The 12,759-nt window shown below is 35.0% G+C and overlaps 1 pseudogene; it reads right to left on the bottom strand.

Moving 5' to 3' along the window:
• Nucleotides 1-5,011: 5,011 nt before the first annotated feature.
• LOC128221671 (microfibril-associated glycoprotein 4-like) lies at nt 5,012-12,753 on the bottom strand (annotated as a pseudogene).
• Nucleotides 12,754-12,759: the final 6 nt, after the last annotated feature.

Here is a 12,759-nt window from a genome sequence, read left to right as displayed (position 1 = left end):
GCATGACTACTTTATTCAATAATAGGTCAGCTTTCAGTGAAAAATGTCAGGATGTGGGATTGTCGAGGCTCAGAGGGCACAGTGGATTTTGGCCCGTTAGCATGTTCAGATATCAATTACAAATTGCAGGAACAAACTGGTCAAGGATGGGAGCCAATCGATCAACACTTAGAAAGTTGTTAGTCAAGGAAGATACGAGACAATGACGATGTTCGAAAAATTATTGCTTTTTTTTGTAGATTGAAACCAATTTATGGAAGAAGTATCCTTGAGTATTGCTAGTGGTGTGACAAAGCCCATGTAGCTCGTGTGAGAGTTGTTAGAGATATGAAAAGGGGAGAAAGTATAAGATTGAAGTTTAGCAAGAAAGCTCAGGTAACCATTTTGAACGACAGTGCCAGTGTACATATTGGTGGCGATGAACTGCATGCAGTTTGATCCCCAGCTTCTTTTTCAAACATAACAAGCGGCTGCCCAAGGAGATGTGCCTGTAGATGACTTGCATAATTTCTTTGCATATGACTTGTGCATCTACCCACCATTAGTGTTTGAAAGTGTACAACTTCTGTGACAAGCCAATTATCAGTACTGACACAGGACCTAATAAAATCAATACTTGACAGTATGTTGTGCCTATTTGAAACAAACTGTGTTTGACAGGGGACGGCTCATAAAAAAGCCAAGAGACTGAACCTTCAATGCGTTTTGTGCATTGTTTGTAAAGTATTTAACGGATTACTACCCAAAGAGTATTGTGTTTAACGGTTACAGCGATGAACTATCGACAAAGGACAACAGGTCAAAGGACAAACTTGAGAACGCGTTGGTGCAAAGGTAGAGTACAGGAAGACTTACTTATAAACGTAGCATATAAGTAGAATTTTATAGACTTGCTAGCAATGACTTTGAGGATACGCGAGTAGATGTCACAAAAGCGGAGGCGGACTCGGACTTTGATATTGTCATGATAGCTGTTACCTATTCCAAGTCACCAGCATTGTTGGTGTTGGTGAAGACACTGATTTGTCAGTGTTACTGTGCCATCACGTGTAAGTTCATTGTTTCACAGAACATCTCAGTAGTGAAGGTAAAACAAGAGATCAAAAACGTAAGAATTGTTTATTGAACTATATAGTTATATATAAACCATATTTGATTTTCTAGTTTCACAAGTGTGCGAGTTTTATTTAAACATCATTTTACTTTCTTTTAGACTTAATTGGGCGGCAAATAAACTATATATCATTCCAGTGTGATAGGTAGCAACTTCAGACAACTGATCTGTCATGATCGTAAGTCGTAAATGCCTGGCCGTCTTCCACGGATGATAGCGGGTGTCTTCCGAATTCGGAACTCACTATAAAATGGTAAGAGTGAGTATCACAATGAACAAGCTTCAATATTTAAACACAGTGATACATTGACAACGGCAGTTCCTTTTTGAAACATCTTGATATATCGTTTTGGCCGGAGGCCTTTTACTACAAATAAGCAATATTTATTCATTATATTAAGCATATCCAAGTATTGGTACATTTTCTCTTACATTGATCATCAAGATCAGTCGCGAACAACTCGTAAGCATTAACAATAAAAACAACTGAAAAAAACACACGAAAACATGAGAAATTGAATAATGATATCGTATTTATAAGTTTATTTCACAGCTGTTCGGATTTTTATATTATATATTAGTAGCGGTGCCATATTTTTTGATAGCTTCAAAATCAAAATAACGTTTACAAATACTTGTACATGTTAAATTTAAGTTAAGTAGATAAATACTCACCAAATACCATCGTTTGATTTCATTGATGAATTGAATACGTCACTTCCTTTCCGAAAATAACATGAGGAGGTGCAATTTGACCTGTGATCATATCTGTGCAATAAAAGTGAGAGGAATACATGTACGGTTTCTCCTTTTAGAAAGTGAATCTAAGTTAATATTAGTTGGTTCGCAGGAGGGGGTTTAGTCAGGGAAAAAAGACCTAAGTTCATATGAGTAGCATGATAGCTGGTTAACTGGGCGTAGCTAGCAAAAGTTAATCAAATATCAATTTAGAAGGTTCGCCGGATGGCGGGGGCTAAGCTAGTGAAACGGACTTGCATTTGCGTAACATAATTTGCAAACAAAAACAAGTAATCAGATAACTTATGTCAAAGTGAGCTATGGATGTATGGGCTTCAAAACTTTACAAAATTAAATGGAGTCATATATGTCAATTAATATTATGATTGTCGTTCAGAGGCAAAAACTAATTAATTTAACATTAGTCAGGGAAAAATTAATTTAATGTTACTATATCAATTTAATATGTACGTGATGAGGCAACCTTTTGGCAGGTTAATATTTGGTTTGATGTGTAGTAGTAATTAAACATGACTATAAATAACCGTTTTCCTGAGGTTTGTGATTTAATTAAACTAAGTCTTCTACATGGGGTGCAATATTGTATGTTTTTGAAATTGCAATACCTTATTAAGTTTTATATTTAAAATATAACGCTCAGTATATTCTGGATTATTCCCTTTCATTTGTGTCCTTTTAACTTAAGATGAAATAGGTCTAAACATGTTTTCAGTTTATTATCACATTGTGTCTTGCATTACTTTTGCACACCTCACTATGTTGTCTCCATTGAAGCACTTTCCCGATGTCTGACAGCTAGGAACTTGGTACTTAAAGCTGCACTCCTACGGATTTACCATTTTTACAACTTTTTTATTTTTTGTCTTGGAAAGAGCAATTTTTGGCGTACGGTTAATATCTGCAGCCCAATGATGTAAGATTGTTGACAAAAAATCAGATCGTAGATTTTCATATTTCCGTTCGAAAATTAGTGTTTCATAGCTTAAACCGTTACTAACTTTTAAAAAAAATGCATAAAACATCAATTTTTGAACTTAACTATATAAATCTGCGCTCTATTTTTTGTAAGCATTCTTATATAATGGTTTCCATGGATTTTCGCAAATATTGGCTTGTTCAAAGACAAAAAAAAGTTGTCAAAACGTTTAGTCTGGTCTGTGAGAGGGCAGCTTTAAATTGAATTTCTGGTCTAATTGTCATAGCTTTGTGTCGTTTTCATCGGCTTCGTTTGCATAACGCAAAAAAACAACGTTCAAATGAAGCTTTGTGGAAAGATAATCCCACACGATACGCATATAACTCTGGCTTTGATCATTGTAAAGTAATGAACCTTTTTGGTGCGTTAAAACTAAATCAGGCGGTGCTTTTATCTGTCGATGCGAGATGGGCACTGACTTATTTGTTATTATTTCCCTTGACATCCATAAGTATTAACATAGGATTAACCAAACTTGAGTTCGTTATATAAGTTCTTCTTTGAGGTAAACAGTTCAAGCCAGTTCTTCAGACGTTCTAAATGTCTCTTTGACATTATCCAGGTTTTATGGCGTCTGCGTGATAAGCGATAAAGATAAAACCCAAAAGGTAAATCTTATCAAAGTATGCATTAACTTGAGGAAACTTATCAATAAAAATAATAATAATAAACGTATAGGTAAACCCCAAGTACTTCTATGATTAGAGATCCCAACTCCATCTGCAGACGGAGGGATACAATTCAGAGCACCTAATGCAAACACTTTTCAAAGATACGATGCAGTCATTGTTTGAAACTATAAACATTTCACACAGTCTGCCTCATAAAATAGGTTTAAAACTGTTTGGTCATAGAGTTTCATAATAAAAAGCATCATTGTACTAAAACTGGGAACAAATGAAAACATTATTAAAAATAAAAGCGACATACATTAGCTAATCTTTCCTTCCAAATGACTTGAAAATGTAAAATATTTGAACAAAATGAATTCACATGCCAAAACACTCCGAGTAAGCCAAAAACGTGTTCGCCAAATACGGTTTTAAAGATAATATGAATTAGCAAAATGTTCATTAAAAATCAAAGGACTTAAAGCTTAGTTATGGAAGGATGCTATGTTCAATTTTGTTTCAGGTATTCATCTTCAAAAACTAGAAGGCAAGTGCTCTTCAAAATATTGCCTTTATATCCACGGTTTAAATAACATCCAAGTAATTCATTAAGTCTATCTGCCCAACTACCTGCTGGAAACATTTTAATTTTACGAATTTTCTTTAAAACATCACCATAAAATCGGGATGAGCAATACTATTAGCAATCACCGATTAAAGACTACTATTGTACTTTGATATGAGATTATAATGACCATAAACACATTTTGAGTTTTCCTTAATTTATAATATCTGAAACCCTGTTTTAGAAGTTTTTGCTTCATAAGTTTACTGCGAGAGCTGTACATAGTCTAGCAAATCTTATCAACTGTGCAATAAAAACACCATATGATGGTGAACTAGGAACATCACCATCTAAAGAAGGGTAATTAATTATTTTAAAGTTAAAATTATCACGTTTATCATAAAGATTGATACTCAATATATCTTCCTTTTCTTCGAGTTGCAGATCTAAATAGGATGCATTAAAACACACGTCTGAAATAATGCGATAACAAGTCATGCATCCGTTTGTAAAATTTATATATTTTATCAAACTGATATTATTTCTCACGCAGTTTATTCTGTCAATGTAGAAGGGCGCATATGCTGCTTTCCATGAGCGCAGAGGACTGCTATCAAAAACAGACAGGTTGCAGAATCCTTCACGAACTATTTAGCTAAGATACTTCGCTAAGGGTATTAATTATATCCTCCTGCTTACATTCAATTCGATATATTCAATTATGTGTTTCAAACATCTAGTAAAAAACACACGTCTGAATTAATGCGATAGCAAATCATGGGTTTAAAAGGAATTGAAGATAAAACTAAAACAGATACCATAGAAATAGTTAGGCGTTGCCGTATTTATTTTAATAAAAATATCAACGCTGTGAAATAAAACATATTAAAATGTATTACATGGCATATTACATGTTCTACACAACACATCAATAACAGTCACAGTAATGTGTACTGAGCACTGTTGTAATAAACATGTATACCGACTTGCTGTAAGTTGTAGTTTTACCAAATTGCCAGTCCTATTTAAACATCATCTTACTTTCTTTAAGACTTATTAAAAATTTAAATGAATTATATGTTATCCCAGTCCCGTTGTGAGTTCCAGGAACAAAGTACTGTCCATTTAAGTTGGCATAATAGCAGCTATTATACCACCAAGCACCGTGATACTCGTTAGCACAGTTGGATACACTCAACTGATCCATATCGTGGTCGTAAGTCGTAAATGCCATGCCGTCATGGTATGGCGAAAATAGGTAAGTAGAGCCCACTGAAAAAAAGTTGTTCAGGTTAATGTAAATATTTAATCACCATTTATATAATAATACTTAAATCATTTTAGTAGAATCATTTCCATTGTTAGTTTTTCATCTTCGAAAACTTTTCGTTTCTTTAGAATAATGTTTTTGGTTTGTTTACACAAACTATCTTGTATCTACCCGTACTGTAAAGATACACAATTGTTTACAGATAAACTGATGTTGTTTTTACCCCACCCAAGCCTCAAAATTTGTCAACAGCCCAGCATGGTATTCACTCATTACCTTGAAAGCGACCTGCAACTCATGAAAATGTGTTTTTCTAGGACTAACGTGAAAGGAAATACGATCTGACACTGAAATGAACAAGTTTCCTCTATTTCTCTAAAAATTCCATTTTGAAAAAAAAAATGTTTTAAAAATAAAATATAGTTTGAATTTCAAACATTCAACATTTAAATTAAAGCTTAAAATATATATATTAGTAAATAAATTATGCATACTAATGTGAAAAAATACAGAAACAAGCAGCAAAAAGGTTTAAACATAAACCCCGTTTAATGGCACACGGTAAACGCCAAATACATAGAACTAAAAAAATCACAAACAGGTAATATGGAACAACAGCACAAAACTCCACATATAGCACAGTGCATATACACTTTATAAAAAAAACTAGGTATGTTTATCAAAGATTGTAAGGTACCGCCTTGGAACGGTCAGTAAACTGTAAATTTACTGGGGATTTATAACTCTGAAGAGATATAAAGAAGCAATATCAGGTTCAGCATATTTGAGGGAATGTCAATTGTATTTCAATGGAAAACAAACATATTATTACCAACAAACTTGGTTCTACGGTATGCAACATATTTTCCAATGTTGGCTTTTGTTCTAATAAAATCATACCTTGTACTCGAGTTGGAAATATAATAAACAATTGATAGAATTTGCAATCTCATAACATTTAAAGTTTGTTCCGATTTTTTTTATATTTAAAAGATAAAAACCGTATGGGTTAAAGGCTTAGACATTTCAATTCAAGATACCAGAAATTGAAATCATACAGTTTAATGAATCGACTCTTTTGCCCATATGCAGCGTATAGTTTGAACCAGGTCCGACACTAAATTCCTCGTACACGTCATACAACCTCGTTGCGTTTGGTGTTTGCAGTTCGATACGTAACGTGTTCTTTCGCCGTGACGTTATTTCGTTCAGATAGCGCAAACCTTAAAGGCAATATACCAGTTATGATGTTACAAAATAAACAATTGTAACCTTTGTCCAAAGACTTAGCATTTCTTATTTATGCAAGTAAACAATTAAGAAATATAACATACTACTTAGGTCATTTGAAATTATAAGGACTGGCCAGTCCTTAAAATGCCAAATGGCCCGAAGTAATGTGTGTATTTCTTATATTAAACCAATCATTTTGTATAACCATTTGATATTTTAAAGCTCTTTTGATGAACGTTTTCAAGCAAATAATGTTAACTTGCGACCTGTATGGCCGTTGTGAAAATCGCAAACCGGACTCACCAGTTTAATTACTTTATCGGTCCATATATAGTAACGTGACGTAAGCGGTCCAAAGTATATTCGGCGAGGCCCGGACCACCAAAATATACTTACCGGACCGCTGACGTCACAAAATTGGACTTATTCTCAAAATACAGTGATATATAGACCGATTGACTTTTTGATACAAAGAGGGGCACATTTATGAAAGGCATAAAACGTATTATTTTTCAAGTTATAGTAGACTTCTGGATTTGGCCGTCAAGTTTCTATGTACTACCCGACATTTTTTAATGTTTACGGGAACATTTATAAGGGAACATATGTCAACAGGAGCAGACCACATAGAAAGAACCAACAAGGGGTGATTTGTAGAGCAACGGGAATGTCAGAATCCATGCAATAACCTTCTTATGATAATATATTATTGACACCAACCATTTATCAGAACGACGAATTTCGTGCATAAAAAAGTGCATTCAGCATTAATATCAACATTTAAACAAACTAACACCTCTGTTAGTTAGATAAAGATTTCCGAGTATTTCCAATAACTATACCTAGCCAAAAATCTCCATGGAGGGATCCAAATCCATTCTCATAGCTGCTAAAATTCTTGAAAAAATCCACACTTCCATCGACTCTGTGTTAAAACACCTTTAAAAAACATAACCGTTTGCATGTTCCTAATTACGTATTGTATAGTCAAAAAAGCGCCTTTAAATGTTGATTTTCTGTTTAATCCAGTGATACCCTTCAGTTAATCTCGTGTAGATGGAATTGTGGCCTTAGCCCGCAGTCTTAATACCATATCCAAATGTTTAGATACAGTTGGCATTCAATAAATGGAGAGACTGATAAGTAATGTCTAATTGAAACATATAAACACTTCGTAAAACTGTTTGTATACAGATTTATTATTCTTACTGTCCATCCACCACCGTCAGTGTCCATGTCACAGAAAACATCAACCTGCGCCTGTGTCTGCCAGGTGTCCATTGTGTATACGCCAGACGGCCAAGAACGACCGGTCTTTAGGAGATCTGAACAATCGCCAACTGTAAGTTTAATTATATCTTATTTTTATCAAATTTTACAACAACCCGGCAAATTTGTTTGTGTCTGCCTACTGTCTACTCTGTATTCTTGACTCATTTGCAGGTACAAAACCCCAAAACCGCGAAAGGTACAACACCCGACCGCCAGCTTTTACTTGTCGACTGTGTGTGAGGAATGCGGAGTAACACCTACAATGTGTGATAAAAGGGAAGGACACAGATCCAATTTCCCTGGATCAAACCGTTTAATTGATTAAAAGAATCTCAATATACCCTCCAAAGCCGTTACCAAACTAACAAGCCGGCTTTTCGAATTCACCAATCTGATGTAGGCAGAGTACAATCTATGTGATAGATGTAATAGAGAACTTGCCTATTTCCCACTCCATATTGGTCTCCGTAGGTATACGGCTATCACCCATAACCTCGGAAATCTCAATCACCCGTTAAAGCACTCCCAAACTCGCCCAAAACGGTGCATAATTCCTGCTGCGTTAAGCACTCACTAAACTGAATTTGGCAGCAGAGTACCATGTAAAAGTTGGCTATCTCGGTGTAACTATTAAACTAAAGTCTGAACGATACGGAACCATTCATCTAGCTGGTTCTTGTACTCACGAGAGTGAAATAGGTGAATTAACACGTACAATGTTTAATAAGAGTCAAGTCAACCTTCCATAATATATTGGTGGCTATTCCTATCTAAATATTTAACTCGATTTAATTACTTTGCTTTGAAGCACGTACGAGTACGACATCCGACTTCATCTATTGTTACTAATCACAAATGTCGAGTAGGTGGAATACCACGAATCGAAGTTTGATGGAGATCACGCCAACCTCTTAAACTTGCCAACTCGTCATCTCGAGCATTTATTGCTAACTTACCGTAATACAAACGTGTGAGTGATAAAGTATTAATTATATGCTCAATATAAATCTGCAAGCAATATATATGACAAAATTACATTTTCTGTTGCCTTTATGCTGACGTTATCACAAGTGTCATTGCGCGATGTAAAAACGATATCATTAAACAAAATAGTTCGTCAGTTTTCTGATAAAAGAACACATACCAAAATGTTACTTTTTTGCTTTATAAATAACATCAGAAAGTAGCATACACTCAAACATGGATATATTGTACACTAATATCATATTTGTTAAGATGACACTTACTAATGCTGCGAGTACACGGATGATCGTTACACAAGTTCCCCGGGCAACATTCATGGCAGGTCGTCTGTTCTGGTTGTTCGATAAAGCGACCAACGATCCCAGGCGAATGACCCTGTGCTGAACACACCTGTAAAGTGCAATTTGACGAATTTAAGAAGCAGTATCAAGGCACTATACCAGAAATACAGGTGGGTAGAGTGTCCTGTAGCTAAGCAATGATTTTCATCAAATGTAGTTATACTTGACATGCCGTTTTATTAGCTGGAACTATGTGAGAAAATGTCAAATAATGCACTAAAATGTTTTTAATTAATAATGGCTTTTAACAAATAGCATTTTAACTTTTTTGATTCCTGTTCCTGCAGGGTGAAGGTCGCTATAACCGTTAAAGAAAACCTGATTCTGCACAACAATACATTTATTTGCAATAAAGTATACTGGTATTAAGCATGTAATTTTGTACTTTGTCATTGCTTTTGGGCTCTGTTGGGTTAAGGTCATTTATAATTTGACTAGAAAAAAGCAAAAGATATAAATGAAATAAAAACAAGGCTTATGTGAACACGCCCCCTGTGATTTAGGTACATGTTGGAAATAAAACGGCTTAGTTTTATTTTCATAAAGATGTGTAGTTACTGCATTTCGTACATTTCGAGCACATTTTGTAATTCTTCTGGTTTGCATGATAACGATAAAGGTTATTGCTTGTTATAATTTAGATATCGGTAACTGAAATTTCATTCTTCCTGCATGTAATAATTGAACGCTTTATGTGTCGTGTTGCGGCGTATTCAGTTCTTAGTCGATCAATTTCAAACTTATTAAGCTGAGTAACGAGAGAGTAACTCAGTTTTGGACTTTCATACGAATAGAACGAATGTTAAGCTTTACGTTAATATATATCTTATCATAGCAAAGACATGAGGTAAACGATTTTTCATGACGCCTTCGGGATCTCTACACCCGGCAATGACCGATTACGCAAAACATATTAGTGGTTCATAATTAATTAATTATTAAGATAGAAAAAACGTTTAAATTCTTCAAAAGATCTCCTTCCACAATATGTATACAGTCATCCTGGTTGAACGGTCACCTGCTTTAAAGAATCACCTGCATTATCGGGCCACTCATAATTCCCCCGTACGTTTTTACTATATAAAGTACGTGACTTAAGCTGCCAACAGTCTAACGCGGCTGCGGCCACTAATTTTTGACCACATGAAGTAATATAAACACTTATTAGCGGCCACTAATCCCTTGTCACTGACACTTCCGCTTACATTTGTTTTCCAATACGCATCTTTAATTGAGTACTGAAGTTTACGGAAAAGAATGACGGCCTCGGATACTTCCCTCATCCAATGAAAATGCATATTGCATCAACAGATTGCCATGCGTGTTTACTCAGCGATAAATCATGTTTATAACACGTGGGCTAATGCTTTGATCAGAATTCACACAATCAATAAAGATGCTTAAATAATTACGAAGTTATTTATCAAATACCGACAAAAACAGCGGTTATTATGAAATTACAGTTTGTATTGTCATTCGAAGGTGTGAAACGAGTTACGATTTATACGCATGTCCATTTTAATTTTCAAAGTGCACGGATTTATTTTTTTATTTAATATCTATTGTTCTTGTGTTTTTTTAACTTTGAATATGGCTGAAAATAAGACTAATCGAAAGTGTTTGACTCTAAAAGAATGTGTCGAGTGTATAACGATATTAGAAAACGGCCGTAGTGCAAGAAGTGTTGCCAAGGAATTTAAATATGGACGGACTCAAATCAATTTCTTGTTTAAGCGTAATATATGAGAGCAATGAAAATCCAAACGCAAAATGACAGAGGAAAATTACAGGAAATGAGGAACTGGATGAACTCGTGTATGCATGGTTTGTGTACGCTTGTGCTCGTCTTGTTACTGTTTATGGACCATTAATTCAGACCAAAGCCAATAAGTATGCTTAAGTCTTCCTGAATATAAGGCTAGCAATGGGTGGTTGGAGTCATTCCTTACTAGACACAACATTGTTTTAAGAAACAAGGTGGTGAGCTTGGCGAAGTTAACCAGATCACAGTCGCCAAGTGGTTAGACCAGATTGCATCATTTTGTGAGGGCTATGCTCCTTGGGACATCTTTAACATTGATGGGTCAGGACTGTTCTACCGGGATAGGCGAGCTCTCTGTGCCTCAATGACAGGTAGGTTGTTAAGCCCATATTTGTTACAATGATGCTGTTGTAATTATGATGGTGATGTTTAAGATGATGCGGTTATGATGATGATGATGATGATGATGATGATGATGATGATGATGATGATGATGATGATGATTGGCAAGGCACGTAAGCACCGATGCTTTGAGTCGATCTCTGTGAACAAATTGCCGGTCAAATACTACAGCAACAAGATCGCATGGATGCACAGCTGGTACTTTGAAGATCGTTTGACCGGAAAATGATAAGGGCTGCAAACAAATATATCATCCTCTTTGTGGACAACGCACCCGTTCACCCGGATATCACTCTGACAAACGTAAAGCTGCTGTTCTTTCAAATGAACTGAACATCACTTGTGCAGCCCATGAACGCTGGCATTCTTCAATCATTAACACTAAAGTACACATCTGCTTGGTGAGATGGACAGAAACAGTTCACAGACCGGTCCAGAGATTCTTAGGGTTTTGAACATCCTACAGGCCATGTATTGACACCATAAAATAAATCCAATCTGATGACATTTGAATTTGATGAGTTGACGCCATCAGAGAAAAAAATCAATTAGGAATCTGATAAAGTTTGAATATGGGGATTTGAATCCATAAATCAAATTTCATCTTCGATTTATAATCACACATGTAATGCAACATTTGACGCCATTAAAATGGAAAAAAAAACAAGTCTGATTAAGTTTGAACTGGATAATTTGACGCCATGAAAATAAATGTCATAATCTGATAAAATAATTTCATATTTATGTATACTCACACACGTAATGCATTTCTGACAATGTCTTTGAAAGATAAAATAGAAAAAGTAGAGCAATACTGTAAACTGCATTGGTCTAATATATAAGAGCAAACTCACTGCGCTAGGTTGACACCCCATTCGATATAAAACACCATTGGCTGTGGTTGTTGCTTCCATAAAGCATGACTGAAAAATAAATGATATCGTGCATCTGTGTTTATCTGTAAATATAAGAAAGTACAAACAAAAATAAATGTGTGTTTATCGAAAACGAATAGTTTGGAACTTTTTTATTTTTATTGACATGAATTACTTTTATGTTATTGGTAAATATTTCATTTGCTTCTTTCAATCAATAATTGTTGTTTAAGAATATAGCAATTTTTTACTTTTTTCAATATTCACGGTTAAATATTTTATTCAACATTTTAATGTTTGTATTTCAGCCAGCAAGCTTCTCACCAAAAAAGACCGGGTTTGGTTTCCGGCCTGACTCATATATTGTGCATTTTGGTTACCTTCCAATAGCTTCATGGCTCATATTATTTTCTTACATGTTCCTTTATATGCTTAAAGCTCCCTGGGTCATATATTTTACATTTACAAATCTGCATTGATGACTGTTGAATAGCTTCCTTGCTTATAGATTTCATTTACCTGTCCCGTTGTACACTTCTGAGTCTGCTTGCATGTTGATGGCGTCTTTATATTCTGGCAACTGTAACATCTACGA

The sequence above is a fragment of the Mya arenaria genome, chromosome 16, assembly GCF_026914265.1.
Source record: "Mya arenaria isolate MELC-2E11 chromosome 16, ASM2691426v1".
NCBI lineage: Eukaryota > Metazoa > Mollusca > Bivalvia > Myida > Myidae > Mya > Mya arenaria.
This window is presented reverse-complemented; position numbering and strand designations above follow the sequence as displayed.